The sequence below is a fragment of the Geotrypetes seraphini genome, chromosome 1, assembly GCF_902459505.1.
Source record: "Geotrypetes seraphini chromosome 1, aGeoSer1.1, whole genome shotgun sequence".
In the NCBI taxonomy this organism is placed as follows: domain Eukaryota; kingdom Metazoa; phylum Chordata; class Amphibia; order Gymnophiona; family Dermophiidae; genus Geotrypetes; species Geotrypetes seraphini.
Genome location: NC_047084.1, coordinates 25820045 through 25842724, shown reverse-complemented (window position 1 = coordinate 25842724; position 22680 = coordinate 25820045). Strand labels below are relative to the sequence as shown.

Genomic DNA, 22680 nt, shown 5'->3' with positions numbered 1-22680 from the left:
GGCCCGATTATATAAATAGCACCTGCCCCATATCATTCAAAGTTAGGTGCAGTTTCTAGAATGGCGCCTAGTCACGCCTAACTCGAAATAGGCACCACTAGGCATCTCTAACAGGCACTGGTATATTAGAATAGGATATTCATGGCCTAAAATACCGGTGCCTAACTCATTCCATGCCCAAACTCTGCCCCAACCACACCTACTTCTAGGGTAGGTGCTTTAGTGTAGATGCCTACATGGCACCTACCCAAAAATTAAATATTTTTACATTGTTTTAAAATTGTTTTTCAATGGTGCTGTTTGAGACTAGAAATTCCGTCATTAGCAGCCGTGAGGCTTGCGAGGAACCACAAATCCATGCTCTCTGTGCAGGGCCTGGCGCTGTCGCTGCGTCAATCGAACATGCTCTGGTATTTTAGAAAGGGGGTGAAAATTGTGTTATTTGAGTGCTTTTTGAGTGTGAGCCATGTGACGGTTTGAGTTAGAGCAGGGATTTTGATGCTGTGTCTTTTCTGCTGTTTTGTATTTGTTTATATCTTTTAGTGTGATTTTGTATGTGATTATTGTTCCTCGCTTAGATTTGAGGATAGGCGGGTTATAAATAATTTTTAATTAATTAATTAACAGCACCAATTAAAAAATTGTTAGCTACCTATATCAACTAGGTGCACTGATCTAGGCACCTAACCATAGGCATCTTTAATAGAATCAGGGCCTTACTGCCTCATATATAGGAGGCGCTAAGGGCTCCCGCATTATGGCTGCACTAACCAGTTAACATGCAGTAATCAGAATGCACTAGCTAGATAACACATACATGCCGATTCTCCACCCCTCCCATGTCTCCTCCAGAAAATGAACACAAGAAATAAATACCACGTGCTTAGTGTGCGCAAATAGGTTACTTAGCGCAAAATGTTTTAACACGCTATATCAATGTGTCACAAACTTTTTAAGCGGCGGCACACTAATCTCGGGGCAGCGGCTGGAGGGCACCCTGAAATGTATGGACATCGATGCGATGACATCATGTGCATGCGTGATGTCATCACATTGACGTTTGCGCATGCGCGGATGTCCTCCGGCCGTAGCCCTGAGCCTCCTATTACCGCCGGGAGGGGGGGGGGAGGGTGCTGCAGAAGGAGAGGTGAGAAGGAGTAGAGGCACTGGTGAAGAGGAGAGGCATAGGCGCCGGCTGACTGACTACAGGATGTGACTCTCGCCATGAGAGGCATGTCCTGTAAACAGTCAGCTGGCACCTCTCCTCCTCGCTGGCATCTCGTGGCACACCTGGAATCTGCCAGGGCACACTAGTATGCTGTGGCACACAGTTTGTGATATACTGCATTATATGGTAAGCATTTTCATGCATGCTAAGTGCACATTAGGGCTTAACACCCTTTAATAGACCTATCCCTTAGTTATGAATTTATCTCAATAACTTCCCTTTTTCACCATGGTTAGTGAGAAAGGTATATAGGACAATTCTATAAACTGGAACTAAGATGTAGGCACCACCACAGAGCACAGTTGCCCATAATTCTATAATGGCTTTTGTTTACACCAAGGCCATTATAGAATTCTAGTGCAGAGCCTTTGTGCACCAAAAGTTTGGAGTGTCGACCTATGGCATGTCATTGGTTGGTGTAAGTTGGGCCATGCAACATATGCAACTGACAGTACATGTGTCGCTTGGCAATGTGGCCATGCTCTGCCCACATGTGCGCCCTCAGGCAGTTTTATGCTAAGGGGTAAATTAAAGAAAGAGCACCAAATGTTAGGCGCCAAAACTGGGGGCGCTAAGCTCCAGTTCTAGAATAGCAATTCTGTGCATAATTGTACATCATAGAACACTGGCATTTGTTGACATTCTTGTGCCCAACATGCACAAGAACATAAGAATTGCCATATTGGGACAGACCAAAGGTCTATGAAGCCCAGTATCCTGTTTTCAACAGTAGCCAACCAAGATCCTTGAAAACATTCCTTTTTAAACAGGCTTTTAATATCTAAAATTTATTTTAGTTTATCAATTTCGCTTTTAAAATCCCCTTATTCCCCAATGTTTTTTTCCTTAAATGTATTTCTCAACACAACAGATGTAACTTTAACCCCCCTTCCCTCCCAATTGTTGTTGGTCATGTTGGATTTCTATTGTTTATATATATACTGTATGTTTTTTAACTCAATTGTATTTTATTATTATGTACATCGCTTTGTATAAAAATATAGCGATTCATCAAATATTTAATAAACCTTGAAACCTTGATCCCAATTACATAGCTAGATCCCAAGTAGCAAAACAGATTCTATGCTGCTTATCCTAGGAATAAGCAGTGGATTTCTCCAAGCCATCTCAATAATGGCCTATGGACTTCTCTTTTATAGGTAGGTGTGAGCACTTACATCAGCCAAATGACTGCTGTAAATGAGCGTGTCTAAATTTTTCAGTGTGCAAAAATGCTAGTATTCTATAACTTACATGCACAACTGGAAGACCTGCCCATGTATCCACCCTCTTTGCAGATATACACTATTGAACTTAGGTGTTAATTTTCTAAGTGTTGCGTATAACTGCAAATTATTAGTACTTTACAATTAAGGCCCATTATTAATACTTGGACCCAGATTTCATAAAAGATGCCTAAAATGAGGCACCTAGATCAGCGTAGGGTTACCAGAGATCCGGGGAAAACCTGAACGTCCCCTTTATAGAGGACTGTCCTGGTGCCCAGAAGGACTTTCCAAAACCTGGCAGTTTGTCTGAGTTTTGGAAAGTCCCGAGCTCCAGCTGAATATGGAGGGCCTCTGAGCATGTGCGGATGATATCACACGCATCCACGCATCCTCGGAGGCCTTCCAGACATGGCCCGGAGGCCGAGAGTGAAGAGACGAGGCTTTGTGGAGATGGGGCTAGGGGTGGAACAGGGCGGGACTAGAACAAGTCAGGGCTAGGGGCGGAATGGGGTGGGGCCATGCGTCTGGAAATTTACTTAACAAAATATAGTATACAACTTATTCCCTTTTACTAAGCCGCAGTAGAGGTTTTTACCGTGGCTCGGAGCACTAAATGTTCCAATGCTCAGAGAAGCTTAGCAAAAGAGGGTTTTAATTATTTAGAAAGCTTAATTAGTACTGATAATGAGCATTTACGAAGGAATTCACTCAAGGCGGTGTGCAGCAAGAATAAGTCAGAAATAAGCAATAGAAAATTACAGCAAAATTACAGTAAAATATTCAAATTACATAGTTTCATAGTTTATTTAAAATTTGATTACACACCTATCATAATTCTAGGCGAAAATACAATAATAATAAAATAGGGGGTACAAAAATTTTAAACAAAGACATATACAAACTGACTACTGTAACAGGGGCTGTCATGCTGGAAGAAATCCTGCAGTGCTCTAAAACTATCCCTAAACCTACCCCTAGGAGCAGGCAGGTTAGGGAAACTGTCCTGCAGAATTTATCCCCAGTGATAGGCAACCAAAAAGTGACCCGATTATACTTGCCTAGTTCTAGTATAGGGAATGCTAAAAGCAAAGAACTACAAGGACCAGCATGCACCAGGCAAGTGATAGCAAAACCCACATAGGGATTAGCTCCTGCAATCAGCTCTGCTGAGGGCAGGATTACCGTATTTTCACGCAAATAACACGCACCCGTATAAAACGCGCACACGTGTATAGCGCGCAGAAATCACGATGATAAGCACAAAAACTTTGGTATAACGCGCTCACGATTATACCGCGCATGCTGCCCGACTCTCCGTTCACCCCCCTGACTTCCGTGCACTGCCCCGCCTCTCCGTGCGCTGTCCCGACTCTCCGTTCACCCCCCCCCTGACTTCCGTGCACTGCCCCGACTTTCCGTGCGCTGTCCCGACTCTCCGTTCACCCCCCCTGACTTCCGTGCACTGCCCTGAATTTCCGTGCGCTGTCCCGACTCTCCGTTCACCCCCCCTGACTTCCGTGCACTGCCCCGCCTCTCCGTGCGCTGTCCCGACTCTCCGTTCACCCCCCCCTGACTTCCGTGCACTGCCCCGCCTCTCCGTGCGCTGTCCCGACTCTCCGTTCACCCCCCCTGACTTCCGTGCACTGTCCCCCCTTGAAGGTCTGTCCCCATCCTGAAAGCCTGATGCCCCCCCCCCCGACGTCCGATACATCCCTCCCCCCGAAGGACCGCCGACTCCCCAACAATATCGGGCCAGGAGGGAGCCCAAATCCTCCTGGCCACGGCGACCCCCTAACCCCACCCCGCACTACATTACGGGCAGGAGGGATCCCAGGCCCTCCTGCCCTCGACGCAAACCCCCCCCCCCCCAACGACCGCCCCCCCCAAGAACCTCCGACCGCCCCCCCAGCCGACCCGCGACCCCCCCTGGCGACCCCCACGACCCCCCCACCCCCCTTCCCCGTACCTTTGGTAGTTGGCCGGACAGACGGGAGCCAAACCCGCCTGTCCGGCAGGCAGCCAACGAAGGAATGAGGCCGGATTGGCCCATCCGTCCTAAAGCTCCGCCTACTGGTGGGGCCTAAGGCGCGTGGGCCAATCAGAATAGGCCCTGGAGCCTTAGGTCCCACCTGGGGGCGCGGCCTGAGGCACATGGTCGGGTTGGGCCCATGTGCCTCAGGCCGCGCCCCCAGGTGGGACCTAAGGCTCCAGGGCCTATTCTGATTGGCCCACGCGCCTTAGGCCCCACCAGTAGGCGGAGCTTTAGGACGGATGGGCCAATCCGGCCTCATTCCTTCGTTGGCTGCCTGCCGGACAGGCGGGTTTGGCTCCCGTCTGTCCGGCCAACTTCCAAAGGTACGGGGAAGGGGGGTGGGGGGGTCGTGGGGGTCGGCCAGGGGGGTCGCGGGTCGGCTGGGGGGGCGGTCGGAGGTTCTTGGGGGGGGGACGGTCGTTGGGGGGGAGGGGGGTTTGCGTCGAGGGCAGGAGGGCCTGGGATCCCTCCTGCCCGTAATGTAGTGCGGGGTGGGGTTAGGGGGTCGCCGTGGCCAGGAGGGTTTGGGCTCCCTTCTGGCCCGATATTGTCGGGAAGTCGGCGGTCCTTCGGGGTGGGGGTGCGAGTGGTCCTGCCGGGGGGGGGGGATGTATCGGACGTCGGGGAGTCGGCCGGGCAAGAGGGCTTGGGCTCCCTCTTGCTCCGATCGTGGATGCGGGTGCGGGTGGGAGCGCGTGCGAGTGGTCGTTCGGGGTGGGGGTGCGAGTGGTCCTGCTGGGGGGGTGAATCGGGCGTCGGGCGGGGTGGGAACTATGTTTGAAAACTTTCGTATACCGCGCTCACGCATATAACGCGCGAGGGGTATGCGCGGTAGGTAAAAACGCGTATAACGCGCGCGTTATATGCGTGAAAATACGGTAGTCAGCAGGGAAGATATCCAGTCTCATTTGCAAAGCACCTGAGAACCACAGTGTTTCTAGAGGCAATCAGCCCCATGCTAGAGAAAAGGGTGTGGTCCCTAGGCCAAGGAGGCAGCTACAAGCTTACAGCATTGCTGAATCCTTGGAGGGAGGCAGACCTATGAAAGCCCGGATTCAGAAAGCAGAGACCAGCACTTCCCAAAGCAAGCAGGTAGAAAACCTCAGAACTGAATATGATGAGGAAATGCCAGAAGAAATGTTGGTAGGGGATATTGAAATAGAGCCTGAGGAATTAGACATGTTTGAAGGCATGGTCACAGAATAATGTTTGGGGGAAGTAAAAGCTGTCTTCTGATAATGTGGTATTGCCTCACAAAACAAAGTAACAAAGAAATTAAGAATTACTACTTCTGATTAACTAAGGGTAACAGGAGATTTAAGAAGCCCATGCTTAGGGTGAGAGGGCTAATTACACTCTGAGAACTGCTCCAGAGGCAAGCTGTTTGAAGTTGCCATATTTTCTTTTTTTGAACTGTAAAGTGAATAATCATGGTATGCTAACAGGCTGTTAGCCACCAATGAGAGTTTTTTTGTTTGTATGTTTTAGAATTGCACTACAATATAAAATCAGAAAATAAAGTCATCTTAAAATTCACACTAAACACCTGTACTGGACCTCTTTTATTTTGATGCAGGCACCCCTCTACCCTCCATGCCTCATTCAACCGCTCGGCTGAGGCTTGGATGGCCTAGGTCAGGACTCTAGCTAATCCAGTCCTGGTCTTACCCGGTCACACTACATCAGTGGTTCCCAACCCATCCCTGGAGGACCACCAGGCCAATCAGGTTTTCAGGATAGCCCTAATGAATATACATGGAGCAGATTTGCATGCCTGTCACTTCTATTATATGCAAATCTCTCTCTTGCATATTCATTAGGGCTAGCCTGAAAACCCAATTGGCCTGGTGGTCCTCCAGGACAGGGCTGGGAACCACTGCACTAAATAGACCGTAAACAAACCAGACTGATTATACGAAGGAAGAAGGAGGAACTACAATAAAGTCGAGAAAAGAAAACATAAATGGAAAGACAAATATTATTCTGCTGTTTTCTTTAGGAAGAAGAAAGCAGAAGGTAGGAGGAACAAGGAGAGAAAAGGAATGCTATAAGTGGCATAGTATGCTATATAATACATGGTAAAACATTTTAATAGATAGCATAGGGTGTAAACAAAGATAGAGCATATACTATAGATAGATAAGATAGAATAGCAGGAGTAGTCTTAGTCTAAGGTACCTACCAGAAAGTAGGCATAGTTAGTGGGTGGATCGTAGGTACGTTTAGTCTGTAGGTGCCTGTTTTGGACTTGGCGCACTCAGGCCAAGAAAACTCTGGTATAAATAGGGTGCGCCTAAGGTTAGGACACCTACCAGTGCCTAAATCCACTTTAGACACCACTAGGTGCAATTCTATAAACAAGATGTCAGAAAACCAGACATACTGCATGGAAACAGAATGGAAACAGACATACTGCATGTTTACAATGATTTAACTTATGATTGACATGCGCTTTGCACCACACTCCTCAGCACCTATGTTTTAGGTGCCATCTTGTCCCTCCTTCCTCCGCCCGACGCCGTGCAAGCAGGAGGACTCTGCTCTCTATTAGAGCCCCTGCCGCTCCAGCAACCGCGGATCGCCGAACGCAGACCGACTTTTGAGTCGGACTTTTTCTTCAGCCCTTGAGGGCCACCGAAAGCCTCCCCCACCCAGCGACTTCCTAGGCAGAGGAAGGAGGAAGTTTCTGCCATCTTGTCCCTCCTTCCTCCGCCCGACGCCGTGCAAGCAGGAGGACTCTGCTCTCTATTAGAGCCCCTGCCGCTCCAGCAACCGCGGATCGCCGAACGCAGACCGACTTTTGAGTCGGACTTTTTCTTCAGCCCTTGAGGGCCACCGAAAGCCTCCCCCACCCAGCGACTTCCTAGGCAGAGGAAGGAGGAAGTTTCTGCCATCTTGTCCCTCCTTCCTCCGCCCGACGCCGTGCAAGCAGGAGGACTCTGCTCTCTATTAGAGCCCCTGCCTCTCCAGCCACCTCTCCAACGAACTCTGAACACAACCCATACATCCACTCTCACAACCAACTCAAATAACTACCAAACCGCAATCTTCACAAATATAAAAAAATTAAATTAAATTAAATTAAAAAAAAAATGGCACTGCGTACACACAACCTCATTCTTGCCCTCATACTAATTGCCACATTTATAGCAAAATGGAAAACCACAGGCTACCAAATACAAACCATCCCTATCCTAACAACAACACACAGACCTGTTCAACATACCAGAAAACTGCATACCACTAGAACGCTAACTCCATGCCCACTATCCAGCCAAGCCAGCATCCCCACCATCTGGGGAAAAAGACCCCCACCAAAACCTAACTCAAACACACAAAAATACCAAACCTCACAAAGAACTATCATCAATACAACCACTACACCAACCACAAAATACACTACAATTGCTTGCGCATATATGAACATCAGATCCGTCAGCCCAAAGGCAGAATTAATCAAAGATTGGCTGACCAAAGACAATCTAGGCTGTCTCTTCCTAACCGAAACATGGCTCACCTCTGAGTCAGATCCAAGCATCACAGAATTCTGCCCCAAAGGATATAAACTTGAAGTAGTATGTCGAGAAAACAGAAGAGGAGGAGGTCTAGCAATCATAACAAAAAACAATCTCAACATCGACGTACTAACCAAGCACTCCACCCCTTATCTTGATCTGCTAGCCTGCCAAATATCTGACAAATCACTCAATGGAAACCTGAACTGTCTTATTTGCTACATTACACCAGGTAAATGGAACACTTCAAAACAAGAACTTGAAGAATTCATCTTCCAGAACTCACTCTCCTCCACACATAACCTGATCCTCGGAGACTTAAATCTCCACTTAGAAGATCAATCATCCAAACAAACAACAGATATACTCTCATACCTCAACACTTTATCCTATCAAATTCTCAACCCAGAACCCACACACGAAAAAGGTCATCAACTTGATATAGCAGCTTACTCATCTCCAAATCAAAACACACAAAACATCTACATCTCAAACGGGTCCTGGCACCCTACTCTATGGTCAGACCATTTCAAATATTCATTCACCATCAATTGGGCTCAAAATAACAACAAACCCATCCCAAAGATAACACTCATCAAATTCAGACCGAAAATCGAACCTCACACATTCTGGAACACAGTCGACCCCGAAATCGACCCCAACAACCCCAAAGAATTCATAAACAGCTGGCGGACCCTCAGTGAATCTACACTAAACGAACTTGCTCCAATAAAAAACAAAAACAAAATAGACAGACCATCTAATAAATGGTTCGACGATGAACTTCTACAACTAAAAAGAAAATGCAGACAATTAGAAAGGTCATGGAAAAAACAAAAACACAACCACATCAAAGATGAATGGAAAATCCTAATCAAACAATACAATACCAAACTGAAGGAAAAACGAAAAAACTACTACTCCAAACTCATCAGCACCGAAAAACCAGACACAAGAATACTTTTTGACATCTTAAGAAATCTCACCGATACCAAACCATTTCTCGCCACCCAAGGAAACCAAACTCCCACAGCCACCCAATTAGCGGATCACTTCAAACACAAAATCATCACAACCAGATCCACATTCAACAATTCAAGAATTAACATAGAAGAAATACGAATCAATCCCAAAACAGATGAAGCAATACCAGCAGACAGGATATGGACAAACTTCCCAAAGATACAATGGTCAGACTTGAACAGGCTTTACAAAAAATACAGCAAATCCTCATGTGACTTGAACAACTGTCCCTCATACTTACTAGCAACAGCTTCCACCAAATTTAAAGCTAGCCTCACACTATGGCTTCAAACAACACTAAGTGAAGGTCATTTCCCACCGGAATTAGGAGAAATCATAATTACACCTATCCTAAAAGATCCCAAAGGTCCTATAGATAATCCTGCAAACTATAGACCAATCGCTTCAATCCCTCTATACATTAAAATAACAGAAGGCCTTGTCGCACAACACCTCTCCAACTACCTTGAAGACCATCACATACTACATCCATCACAATCTGGATTCAGATCCAACCATAGCACAGAAACTCTACTGGTATCACTATTAGACATTGCCCGACAACACCTCAGCAAAGGAAACAAGCTGCTTCTCATTCAACTCGATCTTTCTGCGGCATTCGACCTAGTTGACCATCACACACTACTCCAGATATTAGACGCAATAGGAATCTCAGGTAATGTTCACAAATGGTTCCAAAGCTTCCTCAAAACACGAACATACAAAGTCAAATCAAAAGAGCACATATCCGAACCATGGTCAAACCCATGTGGAGTACCACAAGGATCACCATTATCACCCATATTATTTAACCTCTTCATAGCATCCCTAGGCATAACCCTAGACGCCCTAAACACAGTATCATTCAGCTACGCAGATGATATAACTATCCTCCTCCCCTTTAATATTCAAGACCCCTTATCCACAAACCACCTGAAAATGATAATGGAAACGGTAGAAAAATGGATGTCAAGTCATAAACTAAAACTGAACTCGGAAAAAACTAAATTCCTACTACTGGAAAGGGAAAAAAAAACCATCTCTCACAGAACTAGAAGTAAATACAATCAAGTACCCAATGCAAAGCACACTCAAGATCCTGGGAATTCTACTAGACAGAAACTGCACAATGCAGTCTCAAATCCACAAAATCATCCAAAGAGCATTCTTCACAATACGTAACCTAAGAAAAATAAGAAAATTCTTCAACAAAGATCAATACAAGATATTAGTACAATCCCTAGTACTGAGTATTGTAGATTACTGTAACAGCCTATACCTATCATGCCCAAATTACATGATAAAACAATTACAGACAGTTCAGAACACAGCCCTCAGAATCATCTACTCACTAGGCAAATATGACCACATCACCAAAGCATACCTAGACTCACACTGGCTACCAATAAAAGCAAGATCCCAGTTCAAATTCTACTGTCTACTATACAAAGTAATACATGGAACAGCACCCAGCTACCTAAACAACAGACTACACCGTAACCAGTGCTCCCTCTAAGCGGGCGGGTGTTGTGAGCAAACTTTTTTCGCTGTGAGCTAAAAATATCGGGCGCCAGCAAGTTATGAGCCAACTCGCCCGATTCTCCTCTCGCCGCCCTGCCATCTGCCGTACGCCGTGCGCTGTGACGAGAAACTTGTGCGCTGCGATGTAATATTTTGTGCGCCAGCGCACGCCAGCGCAGCTTAGCGGGAACACTGACCGTAACCTCTCACACAGATTAAGGAGAACTCAGAGCCTATTCACTCACCCCCCTCTCAAAGGAACACGACGAAAGAAACTATATGACAGCCTTTTAGCGACACAGGCAGCAAAGATCGATACTACCATCACCAATCTACTGACCAAATCAATAGACATTAAAGCATTCCGAAAAGAAATCAAAACTCATCTCTTCAAAAAACACTTCCCATCATCATAACCTCACAAAAGTATTAGAAAATGCTCTCATGACTACCCTAACACCACCACCAGCAACACCCGAATCCGGACAGTATTATCTCTATTCGTCTAAACAGCAGAATCCGGACAATATTATCTCTATTCGTCTAAACAACCTATCACTATCTACTATCTACTACCAATTTATCCTGGAAAAGTCCAGAACAACAATTGTAACTTAACGCATTCTTGATTATATGTACTGCAATGCTACTGGAAATGTCCAGTCTTCTAACTTGTAATCCGCTTAGAACCGCAAGGCACAAGCGGAATAGAAATCACTAATGTAATGTAATGTAATGTAATGTAATTTATAGAAATGGGGCCTTAATTCCTATTAGTGCCAATTTAGTAATTATAGTAGGCATGTAACAGGCAGTATTCTATATCTTTAAGAGCTGATTCTACAAATGGGAGTCACTACTGTAGATGGCTGTAGGCGTCCTACCGCCGTCTGGAAGCCAATTGGGATGCACATTTTTGAAAGAATCCTTCCGAAGAAGGACACCTACACTGTAGGCATTTGTGGAGGGTCTATGGAAATGCTTAGGGATACTTAAGCTCACCCAAGGCTGGGTGTGGGTGTGGTTTCACCTGGAAGTGGCCTTGGGCAAGTTTAAGCATCCCTACATGTCTCCATAGAGCCATGACAGACACCTGAAATGTAGGCCTGCAAAATGCTGGCCTACATTTCAAATCTGAAAAGTAGACCCAGCCAGCTGAGCTGATTGCAGCATGGGAATCGTCGATCAGTTGAGCTGGCAGGACTCCCTGGAAACGCATCTTCGGGGAGTCCTGCTGGCTCAGTTGATTGGGGACGGGGGAAAATACCCCTGCTTCAATAAGCTGATCTGGCTGCAGAAGAGGATCCCCCTGACGCCCACCCCTAGGATCGATAGTTGGGATGCCCACTCCCTCCTGCCTAGCACATGCCTCCCCCACCTCCCGAGATCAGCAGGAGAGATACCCACTCCCTCCTGTGGCTGGGCCCCTTTGATCCCCTGACAACCCACCCCAACCCCCCCCCAACATCCATTTTAGCCATTTCAAATGGTATTTTTCAATTAAGTGAGGAGCCTAAGTTTTGGCACCATTTATAGACTATCCCCCTTAGTAAAATTCTATAAGCTATTGTGTACTTTTTATAGAATCATGCCAATCACCATTCTAGTCAGCACTGATTTTTTTAGGCACCATATATAGATTCTAGAATACTGTCAGTTATATGTGCAACTCCAACATTTGGTTGTGGTCATTTACACTAGCCATTAATATGGCTATATGCAGCCATGCCTAAATGTTGGCATGTGCATGTCCATTCACGCTAGAAATCTATTATGTACATAATTGTTGATATAGAATTCATGCGCACAGCATCCTAGCACCTAAATCTCAGTGACCTTTTCTGAATTACCCCCCCCCCCCCCCCCCCCCAAATACCTACATGATACTCTGTATGCAATTTTATAGAAATTTTGGGTTTGGTTTATTTCCTGGACCATTGGACCATTCAAGAAGGACTAGACAATTGTAAGCTAAGTAAAATTTAAAAATAAATTATACATTTAAGTTTTAACAAAGAAGGACCCCCATTAAGCTCTCTCATCTGCTTCTTATGGTAATGTGAAAGACAGTAGAGTCTTGCCATCAAATTCTGCCATGCAAACCATCTATCCAAGTCGATACTCCTTCATAAACCCCTCAATCAGGCTCATTTTCCTACAAAATGCTGACCCTAATCTAATCCTCTTTATGATTCTTTTCCATAGCCAAATCATTTAAGTTTTTCATGAAAATGTTGGTACCACTTTAACATCTCCCATGCTATGGATTTCCAGTCAATGGGGTATCACTTTACCCCTCCCCTTGTGCTTTGGGGTTTTCCTGTGTCAATACAGACACTACTTTATCCCTCTTGCAATGCCTGGGGGTCTTCTTGCCAGTGCTAGTATAGCATTGTCCCTGTCTTCATGTCTGAGAGTCTTTATTCCACTCTGGGCAAATTTGTCCTTCTCAGGAATCTTCAAGATATTATTTGGGCTCTTTTCATGACACTGTTGATGCCTAGGAGTTACTGTTGCCTTTAATGAAAATGTCTGCCGGCAAGTTTTAAGCAAGTGAAAAGGTTTAAAAAATACCTTTTCACTGTTAAGCATGTGAAATGGCATGCCCCCTCAACCTTAACTGACTTGAATAATCCAAATAATTCAGAGACTGAGGACAAACAAAACTGAAAATTTTGTCCAAGCATATCTCTAAAGTGACAGTACATACAAATGAAGAACTTCTAAGAAAATTTAGTTGGCATAATCAAATCCATTAAGCAGTCATTATTCACCCCATGGCAATCAGTGTTTTTGTAAAATGCTGACTATTGGGGGCTGGTTTAGACCCAGATATTCAATGCTGGGCCATATCCAGGTACTATATTCTGCAGTGGCCATCAGAAATGCCAGTACTTGTACAGCTAGTTGGTCAGGTTAGGACTTCATGTGGTCCAGCTTATCCAGATAATGATCCAAGAACCAACACTGAAAATCCATGGTGCCTGGATAACTCCTGGTTCTCTTTCACTCCATTCCCAGACTACTCCATCACTGCCCTGATAATCCAAGTTTATTTAAGATTTGATTGATCGACTTCAAACTTCAAAGCGATGTACATAACTAAAATCCATACAACTTTTAGGGGGACAAAACATGCAACATATATCTAACAGACAAAACTTAGGCACCATGAGGGAGGAGGGAAAGAAATACAATATATTAAAGAAAATAAGACAAAAATGCCAGGATGGCCTGCCAGTGGCGTACCTAGCATATGTGACACCCGGGGCCCATCATTTTTCAACCCCCCCCCATCTTTATGAAAACATGATTTTTAGTAACAATCCACATGTTACACATGAGTACCTAGGAAAAGGCAGCATCTTACATACTGCAGTGAGCAGTACATCAATACACCCAGGAGTAAATTCTCTATTAGTACGTTTAACTTAGGCGTGCTTTGGACGTCCGGTAAACGTAAATACCAATTAACTATATTTAGGCGTGAGATAGACGTCCCGCAAAATAGACGTGCGCAAAATAGACGTCCCTCGTCGCGCAAAATAGACGTGCGCAAAATAGACGTACCTCGTCGCGCAAAATAGACGTGCGCAAAATAGACGCAGGTTTCTGAAACGTCTCCAATGGACCCGTGATAGACGTGAGTACGGGTTTGTTTTTTGTTATTTGGTTTTTTTTTTAATTATACTTTATATATACTCTTTATTATCACACATTCAGCATTGATAAGTATAGGATGATGAAAAACATAACTAAAACACAGTATCAGAATTGTACAGTTTACCATTAATACAAGGAAAAAAAATATGTTATGTTTCAAAGGAAAACTAGAAAATGAAACGTACCGAGTGGGTGTTGAACTTACATTATCAGTATGGAAGGTGGGAACCGGTAGATGTGTGCTACACAGAAAGCTGTACAGGAATGTCATACTCACCTCCTATTAGAAGTGGAAAGGATAGGACTTTGAACACCATATAGACTTTTTATAAACTTCGTTTAACTTCCACAAAGACTGGCAGGAAAGGCACCCTAAGTCATCCAATAAGCTTTCTCTCGATTTCCCAGAGACATTATTTCAGAGAGGATAGTTTAGAAGTGATATCTTGCTCGAAAGAACACTCTCCTGGTCTTAAAACATTGCAACAATCAGCTCATTCTTTACAACAAGAAACAGAATCAAAACACAGATTAAACCTGAATGTGGCTTCCAGTTCACAGGAAGAGGAAGTAGCAAGCAGCACAATGCTGATCTCATTGTGACATCATCAAGGTGCACCTGGAAGGTAGATATGCCACAAGTAAAAGACAAGCCGGGAGTTGAACTCACAACCTACAGATGATCGATATAGTGCTTTTACTCACTGACCTACACCTGGGTCTCTGGTTCTCCTGTCATAGCATACCTTAGTGATGTGCTAAAGTATACTCTACTTAGCTATCATATCACAGTCAGTTGAGGCAAAAGACTGGTAGCTCAATGGTGTAAAGCACTGTTGTCACGGATGCAACACCCATATTCTTAAGTATGGTTCAATAAATGTAATACAGAGTCAAAATTATGCTGTTTATTTTATCAAACCCAAGCTCAACTTTGTAATGTATTGTGTATAGTCTTGCTAATGTGTTTATGATGAAAATGAGATGCGATAGGTGTATATCCTATATAATAAAACCCTAGCCACGCATGCACACATACCTGCGTGCTTCTGTGATCTCTGCTCTGTGATCAGTAGGTCTGTGGCCAGCAGGAGTGCAGATGCAGCAGCCAGGTGAATCCCCCTCCCGCCCTCACTCACCACCAAAACCACCACCGCCAAAACCTCCTCCTTCTGCCCAGCCGGGAGGAGGGCTCCGAGTCGCTGAAGACTGTCCCAGATCAGCTTACACGGTCCCTAAAAAATGAACCTTTTCATCTGAGGCGCGAGGCTGCGGTGACCTCCCTCCCCCGGCTCACTAATTCAAATGTGTTGTTGAAAACGCAAGTGACTATTCTCTGTCATCCTAGACACCCCTGCAATACCCCAACAACACACTCCTGCAGCATAAACCCCTCATGTTATAATCAAGTAAAAGACAAGCCGGGAGTTGAACTCACAACCTATGGATACCTATGGTACAGCGTGTTTTATTCACTGAGCTACTGAGCTACTTAACTCTAGCCCTAACCCTAACCATAAAGTAGCATCTGACGTCATAGCTTGTACATAAAGCCATTTCTGGAGACTCCCATTCCCAAATCCCCAACATAGCTCAGTGCTTAAAAGCACTACATGTATCTTCCAAAGGTCAGGGGTTCAAGTCCTGACTGAGGTTACCAAAGACATAATATTGTTTTTTTTTTCCCACCCACTCAAACATGCATAGCTAAGCTAAACTTGTCATTGTGTTTGGGGGAGGTGAAGTTTCATTAGGTTTACATGGTAAGTTTCGAAGCGTTCTGCTATACTTTTTTGTATAACAGCGATATCGGCGTGGTTTAGGATGTAATCAACAGTGTTGATGTAGCGCGGGTCGGCTACTGCAAGCACGCCCAAGCGGCACAAAAACGTCATCACGTTGTTTTGCGTTGTGACATCATAGAATCACCCATTCTTCATACGCAATTATTTCTCCTAAAATGGCTGCCAGGAGACAGCCCAACTTCAGCACTGCTGACAGTAAACTCCTGGCAAGGCTGTTTTTAGGGCATGAGCACCACTATTTTAGAGTGGCAGGCCATCGCAGGTCATACCTGCAGTTCAGGGACTCCTGGACCCGCCTGACCCGGCGGTTCAATCGTAGAGCCTCCTGTCCCAGGGAAGTAAGTATTCCAAGTCAGGCCCTCACAAATAATCATGTAAAATGTAATGATGGAAACCTGTCTCAATCAAATTGTTCATGTTTTTGTGGGTAAATTTTGATTCCTTCTAAAAACTACAATTGTGCATAATAAATCTTTTACATTGAATACTGAAATTAAAGCACATCCCAAAGAAGCAGTAGTAGGATTTCAAATGACAAATTAAGCTCCTAGAAGGCATCTATTCCATTCACAACATGCACACAACTAATTTTTGGGTCACAAGCTTCGCATTTGTAATAGAAACATCTTGAAATCAACTTTGCCAAAGGAAAACAAATACCTTCACCTTTCCTGTATCAATCTGGTGGTCTAGGGAGATAGTGGCATGACGTTTAAAGTGACAGCATCAGTACCCTGACATCAGGGGTTTCAAGCCACGCTACTCCTTCTGACCAAACTATTTTATTGCCCCTGCTGCATGATTGTAAGCTCACCAGGACATGCTGTAATGTGGGGCAGTGCTGATAGGCTACAGCCTCAGCACCCTGGGGTTGTGAGTTCAATCCCACACTCCTCCTTGTGATGCTGTCCATGTCACCTCACCCCCCCCCCCCCCCCACTGTCCCAGGTACAGTAGAGAGATAGCGATGCCTCCAGCACAGAAAGGTGAAAATGCTGGAGTACGTGAATACATTCATGTAAAACATGTGGCAGAAGGGGGTGGAGGCAGACAGCAAAGCGGATAGGGGCTCTTGGAGGGCAGCGTACTCCATTTTTATGTGCTTATAGAGGTCAAGACTTAAATAAACATGTTATGCCACAGTGCTAGATGGCACTCATCATATCCCTCCCTCTCTGTTCTTTCTCTCTCTCTCTCTATTATCCAGGTTGAGGATCTCAGGAAAAGGGGGCGGCTGCTGAGGCGCCAGGAGCGGGCCTTCCTTGAGGGGGTGAGGGAGGAATTGCGCGCTGAAGCCGGTGAGTAATGAGTCCAGCGTGTGTTTCTTTGTGATCAGCCTACCAGAATAAATAGATGAAAATGCTTGAGTAGCTGTCAACCATTCTTAATCATAAAATCTGCAGTAAAGCTGCTATTGTGATATCATGTCACAATGGCTTTATGGTGTTCTACTTGCCTCACTTACTTACGCTACATTTTGATGTTTACAGTGGAGTAGGTGTTTTGCATCCTGTTATTAGCATTTGAAGAAAATAACGTAGTAAATAATGTCATGTTCAAAAGTGTTGTGGACATATCTGACTGTATCCTATTTCTCTCTTGTCAAGCAGCAGCGCAGGCACCCCCTCAGGAGGCCCCGCAGGTGATGGAGGGAGCCCCACCCTGGTCCTCAGCAGAGGAGGAAGAAGAGATGGAAGAGGAGGAGGAGGCCTGGCAGCCCTCAGGACCGCCCACACCACCACTGCCCCCTGGACCTCCACCACTGCCACCTGGACCTCCACCACTGCCCCCTGGACTGCCTGCCCCACCACTGCCCCCTGGACCCCCACCACCTGCCCCCCCACTACCTCCAGGACTACCACCACCATCCCCTGTTGGACCTTCCCCTTCCCCCACCCATAGCCCTTCCCCTCACTCTCCTGCCCTTCCTGTTCCCATCCCACCCCCTTTCCTTGCTGTTCCCCCCCAGGAGCAGCCCGACCAGCCTCAGGAGGGGGCGGCCAGTGAGATGGCGGCCTACTCTGCCATCTTGGAGGAGGTGCAGGTAATGAGAGGGTGTGTGGAGAGGATGGAACATGCCCTCTTGCGGCTGGTAGCCGAAAGAGGGCATGGTGCCAGCAGCCATACACCCTCTCAATGACTGCACCTCTTCCGCCCCCCTCGCCTGAGGTAGCTCAAGCTGCTCTTGGGGGGCACCCACCCTCTTTCCCTGCGTTGTGTGTTATGTAAATAGTTATTTTTTTCTAAAGTTTACATTTAAAAAAAAGTTTTCTATTAGAATAAACATTTTTTTTATAGTTTAAACTTTCCTGTGTGGTTTTAACCTTGTAGCATCAGCAGTTTAGTGGACAGAGTCCAAGGTAGATAGGGGTTCAGGAGGGACTGCTGAATGGGCCCTTTTCAATATAACAACAAGGTGACATATAGAAAGTTTGACAATCTTTATTGGGGTCTGTCATTCATTCTATTACCTGCTAGCCACTCTGATGTCAAATCATTGCAGAATCTAGGAAAAAAGTAAGTGAATGCAAGGGTATATGCAACTGTAGGTAGATGACGACATCTCAGCTATGATGTGCAAAGTAAGGCAGTCCCTGTTCCAAAGTAAATGGCTACATAAGGAAGAGAATATAAGTCACTGTGGTAGATTTGTTGTTAAGGAATAGGGTTACTGCTACTAAGAGTTGGCTCCACACCAGGAGAATCCAAATGAGACATGTGGGTTTTTCTTCCTTTCACTGAAGGTGATTGAAGTAAAGGCCACATACCTCAATCTATCCTCCTGGTTCTTGAGCTGCACTATTTTGGTTAAGCAGGTGTGGAAACCACAAAGATGCTCACAGCTGCAATGCTCTCAGTAATACAAAACTCCATCTGACAATACTGCAGTTGCCTGTCTAAGACACCTGAAAACAGAAAAGAGGAGAAGCTGGTTTACACAAGGTTCACAAACAGGGGGTTCAACCCCCAAGGTCCATATCTGTCCTCCCTTCCCTGAAGCAATGTGTTAACCTCATTTATGTTGAGCTGCTTAGATGTCACCGTGGTAGAGTTGTTAAAGCAATAGCCTTAACTCGCTGATGGTGTGGGTTAATATCACCTGTAATCCTCCACTGCTACTGTTTAGAACTCATGTGAGGGAATAGACTAACTGAAAACAAAAAGTTTGTGTGCATATAACAGCAGGAATGCGTGCCATGGTGTTCTATGAGGCCAACATTATCAATTTACTATTGTTCCTGAAAGTCATCAAGGATACCTGTGTGACGAGAACAATAGAAGTGTGAAACATTTATTTCACTCATCAGAAGAGTGACTCAAGTGAAGAATAGTAGAGTATCATTCTCACCTACAACTGTTTGGCTAGGTGCAAGCTGGTGTGCTGAGCTGATGAGCATAGTTAACCTGAAATGAAGAATAGAGAAACTGTTAACAAAGACCTATGTCTCCAAAATGAAACACTGAAGTTGTGGCAGAACACACACCTAGAAGTAACAGAGGTGCTAACATACCTTTAGACTCCTTATTAAAAATGGCAGCCATTAGCCACTCATTAGGAATTTTCCACCTGAACCATGTACACTGATTGGATGTCCACTGAATGGCAGTGTTTCCCCCCCCCCCCCCCAACACACCCAACCTATTCTTATCAATGAGTTAGTACACAGAACCATTCCTCACCTGATTTTAACTTGCCTGTAATTTGATTCTACAAAGAATTAACTTTAGCTCTATGAGTAAACCCTCTCAGATGTGTGAACACATCCATTTTACTTACATATCCATATTTCTACCAGTAAAATATCTACCAGCATGGTCTTTATCAGTCTTCTCAGTCATTTTTGTCAGCCCTGTGGAATGGAGAGTAAGAGATATCAGAAATAAAATAACTATTATAAACAATTGCACACAACGAAAGCCCATAAAGAGAAGTCAGTTGTTGCTGGTTGGTTTCTTTAGTTCTATCATAAGGACACCTAAGTAGCTTACAAATTATCATTCTCACCTGGACTTACTATCTGAGCTGCTTCTAGAAAAGATAAAAAAACATATTAGAATGACATGTAGCTTGTTAATGGCTCTGTAGAATAGAGAGAAATGGGAGGCAGAGATAGGAAAAAAAAAGTAAAAGACTAAGACAGAGTAAAGTCTCAAACATCTGCATAAGGAATAGGATAGAATAGAAAAGAAACACTGCTCACCTGGACCTTCTTATACCCATGCACGCCTACTTAGCGTCTGACGTCAGTAGGACGGGAAAAGTTTCTCAATGCCTATTGGGCACCGTTCGGGTGCGGTTCCTTGGCCCGCTTCCTAACCACGCCCATCACACCTCATTGGCTATCCTATGGGGGGGTGTTTGAACGTGTTCTACAAGTAGCCTGAAAAGATATCTTCACCTTACAACATGGCTCCAAAACGGAAATCGAATTTCTTGCATGGAGAGTTGCAGATATGGAAAATGGAAGTGGGGCAGACATTATGAAAGCTGGGAGAGTGGTGGGTGTAGGCATCTGTGTGTAACCTGGCCTGGCCCCTTCTTTTCCCTAACAATTGATTCCCCTCCACACTTAACACAAAACCTAAGTCCTCAACAATCCCTCACACCAACACCCAGAAAAATCCATAAACTAAAGAAATACAGATAATGGGGGTGGGGAGGAGTGTCAAAGGCAGAAGGGAGTATAAAGGAGAACAGGCAAGTCATAGCACAAAGTTTCATCATTGAGGAAACGGAACACCACAAACACCAACTCACATGAGGGGGTCTTACAAAGGAAAAATGGCTGTGCCAAAGCTTTCTATATACTAAGCACGCCTACTTAGCGACTGACGTCATAGGAACCGTTAGGATTCAAATCTAATTGGATGTGCATTGGATGTGGTTTTGCAATATACAGCTGTAGTGACATTGTAGTAATTTCCTTCACATCTCTAAGCTCTATGTTCTAAACAATGTTACCTCTATAGCTCTATGCCTTAATGCATTGCTTTTCATCTTCCATACATCAGGGGGTTCAAGTCTTGAGTAAGGTTAGCAAATAGTTTATATTCATTTCTCAGCCAGGACACCTGGTAACTCTTTAGCCTTGCCTTTACATATCAATATTTTGCTTCAGCTTTTATTATGTGCAGCCCATTGTCTAATATTTAATGCAACCTGTTCTCTCTCATGCTGAACACCCTCCCCCCCCTAACTGGATCATTCTTCAACACCTGTCCAAGCCCTCTGAAGTTTGATTTAACTCATAGCTGTTGCCCAATGCCTATATTGCATCAAAAGAAACACATTCCTACTAGAATGGCTTGCAGTTAGGAGCAAATGAAAATATCTCATGCACCTGTGGCTGCAGAATGCTGAGGAGAAACAGCAAATTCCACCACTTCTGAGAACTGTTAGGATGCCAGGAAACAAAAGTGAACAACAAACAGCAGTGCAATCGGCTCTCTTTTGAAAGCAAAGAAAAACCAGCACACATTATCAGCACTTAAAAAGAGAATAAACAGATACACACCTTAACATTCCAGCTTCCCTCATTGCAAAATGGAGGTGTTCAGTTGCACAAAACTGACCTCATTGTGACCTCATCAATCTGCATTTTCCAAAGTAATATGACACAATTAAAAGATATGCCAGGTGTAGAACCCACAACCTCTGGATCTTAGGAGCACAGGCTGGTTCCTAAGCCACAGAGCTACAGCTGCTTGACTGAGCTGTCTGTGCTTCATTAGGAATCATATCAGGATGAACTCAAATAAGTTTAAGCAAAGGAATGCCTAAAGATTTGGAAAGTTTTCAAGTAGAAAACAAATATGAAATATGTATTAAAGAATTGCAGCACAAAGAACGCCTAAACGGAACAGATTATTTACAGTCCTATATATGCATTAGTACAGTGCTTAAAATGAAGATTAGCGTGTGAGAAAAACGGAGCTCCACCTCACATGCATTCAAGCACACTTGGGAATATGGGTTTGGGGCTCAAGGAAAGCAGCGCTTTTAACCATTGAGCTACCACTTGTTTTGTCTCAGCCTACTATGACATTATAGCTAAACTCCTTTTCCCTTAGCACTTCACTAAGATATGATATGACAAGGGAGCCAGAGGCATTGTAGCTGTGGGTCAGTGAGGAAAGGCACTCTCTACCAATCTTCCGGGCTTTGAGGGTTCAAATCCCAGCCTGTATTTTACTTGTGGCGTATCTGCCTTCCAGGTGCACTTTGATGATGCTTTCCACTTCTTATAGGAGTTGAATATAACATTTCTCCTTTTAAACATGGCATACTTTGTTAGTTTTTATCGTGGTAAAGTATACATTTCTGAAATGGTGAAGAAACAATAAGCGGTATAAGCAAATCCAAACTGCTGTAAGCACAAGAAAGCATGTGTAGCTCAACATGCTAATGCTCCTCTTCTGAGCTCTGACCTCTGAAACTCCCCGGTTCGACTCCCACCTTTGCTCATTTTAATAAGGTCCTAGTTTTTTCCTGTTAGCTCTTATAACATTTCCCTTTGCAGGCAAACCTATTTTCAACTTACCATGGCTCGGACATCCTACGCAGTGATGAGAGCACATTAACCAGGCGATCCACAAATGTCATCTTGCTGTCAGAGGAAAGGTTTCTCTCATCACTGCGTAGGATGTCCGAGCCATGGTAAGT

The 22680-nt window shown here is 44.7% G+C and overlaps 1 long non-coding RNA gene across 1 annotated transcript in view; it reads left to right on the top strand.

Annotated features, from left to right (window-relative positions):
• The first annotated feature begins 5463 nt into the window (after positions 1 to 5463).
• The window catches only part of LOC117360946, a 36649-nt gene continuing 19432 nt past the window's right edge, over positions 5464 to 22680 (top strand). Inside the window, exon 1 of the long non-coding RNA XR_004539559.1 lies at positions 5464 to 5581. This is a non-coding gene — a long non-coding RNA (uncharacterized LOC117360946). The remainder of the gene's footprint in view (positions 5582 to 22680) is intronic.